This window comes from Pteropus vampyrus, unplaced genomic scaffold, assembly GCF_000151845.1.
Source record: "Pteropus vampyrus isolate Shadow unplaced genomic scaffold, Pvam_2.0 Scaffold18, whole genome shotgun sequence".
In the NCBI taxonomy this organism is placed as follows: domain Eukaryota; kingdom Metazoa; phylum Chordata; class Mammalia; order Chiroptera; family Pteropodidae; genus Pteropus; species Pteropus vampyrus.
This window is the reverse complement of record NW_011888799.1, coordinates 13,014,005-13,016,145: the sequence shown is the minus strand read 5'-3', so window position 1 is coordinate 13,016,145 and position 2,141 is coordinate 13,014,005.

The window sequence follows — 2,141 nt, the reverse complement described above, 5'->3', positions numbered from 1 at the left end:
GCCAATCTGCAACACACTAAAGAATAAATTATTACATCATTCCTTATTTTAATAATCATGCATGGTTTACATGCACCTGTAATCGAAGAACTATAATTATTATTTATCTGTTTGGGACTATTCTATTCCCCTAACTTTAGGGAGGAATAATTTTTATCCTTTTGGGAAACCCTTAGGCTCTCATAGGGCACCCAATCTTGTGGACCCGGTTAACCACCACAGATAAGAGAACTAAGTCAATTATTGGTTTGAAAGGAGAGAAACTTTAATATTTGCCCAATGTAGCCATAATGTTTGAAGAAGAACCCTAGTTCTTATGAAATTGTGTATGTTTATCAACAGCCCTTTGGCTTTTCACCAGCCAGTATGATTGTTGGCACATTTCAGGTACTAGGTGTTAAATCCATGGATTATAATGAAGAATAAAATGTAATCTCCATACTGGGGAAGCCATAGTCATCGTTGTTGTCTTCTTCTTTCTGGTCAGAGAAATCATTTGGCATTAGAGAAAGATGTGTAAATAATATCAGATGAACAATGCATTAGAGCTATGCCACAGGGACTCAGAGAGGTCAATAGTAGAAAACCTCAGCCTATCAGAGAAAGCATCACAGCGGAAGTTCTGTAGCATTCTGAGAAGATGTTAACAGAGCAGTAGGGATGTTCTTCCCTAAGGTATAAAAAGAATGTTAGGAAATGGCTGGCAGAGCAACTCGTACAAGTCAGTACCTCAGGGAAACACCAGTTCCTGCAATTCCTGCGAGGGCTCCCACCACCCATTCTTCTCCATAAAACTGAGATGGTCTGACAAAATAGTCTTAACAGATATCAGACTTGCACCATTTATGTATGAATAGAAATATTATTCATTCAAACATCAAAAATGAGAGTTAACACAAATAATTTCATTTGAAATCAATTGGCATTCTCATTTACTTTGTCCTAATAAAGAAAAAACTCTCATTTTCTTCACAAAAAGACATTTCAAGACATCCTGTATAAATTACTAGAAAGAAAAAAAAAACAAAAAACATTATATTGTAATTAGGTTAACTATTTTCTCACTTCTCCCTCTGGCCACCTCCTTCTGAAATAGATCACTTTGTAAGCAGTAGCAGTTATTCAAAACAAAATATGTTGGTGTATCTTGCAGCCAAATAAAATGGATCAACAAGCCACAGTGATGGGAGCCAACCTCAAATTGATAAATCTGTCCAGTAAAAAAATATAGCTTGAGCAGCTTTGTTGATCATTTTAAATGTTAATGGTAATATGCTTCTTTACTATTGAGATATTCATGACTAATGCTGTGATGATATTTAAATTTACAACACTCATTAATCTCAGCTGTTTTTCATCATTAGGAAAAATAATTCAAAAGAAACTTCAATATTTTCCAAGAACAGCATATGAAACAACACCAGAATGCTACCAAGCACAGAAGGCCCCTTCTGCAGACTCGGTTCTGCCAAAACCCAACCCTTGAAAGACTTCCTCTGGGTAATTTCTGTGTTGTATCCAGATTTCCAAAGACTTAAAATAAAAAGAACTCTTCTAATTCTTCAATTTAACTTGGTATCAGAATATGATTAGTGCCATTGTGGTTAAGATTAGTAATATATAAAGGCTACATTTATGCCCCATGTAAAGGAGGTCATATGACCTAAGTGATTTTCCCCTTGAGTCCACGGGTGACTCAAGACTCGTAATATTCACATTTTATAACAGGAAATAGAAAGTTAATTGATAGCTATTTAGAGACTTAAAAAAGAACTCAGACAATGAGGAGTTATTTTGTATAAGATTTGAAAGATCATAGAAAATAATTTATTAGGACTCACTTCCATATTGGTTGCCGAGCCAACAGACTACTGGCGCTAATTGTTTACTTAAACTAAGTCATTGCAACTCCAAGTCAAAATGTTTTCCATAGTTTAAGACTAGCTTCAGCCTTTTACCTCCCAGAATTGATGGGCATGATGGTTCCACAGGATATCCGCTCTATTGTTTTCCCTTTTCTCTAAAAAGATCTTAATGTTATATGAAGTCAGGAACTTTGCCTTATTTTTGTTCTGTTCTACATAACCCTGTCTTTATCCATGATTTTGGACATGGAAAGAGTTACATTAATAGCCCTGCTT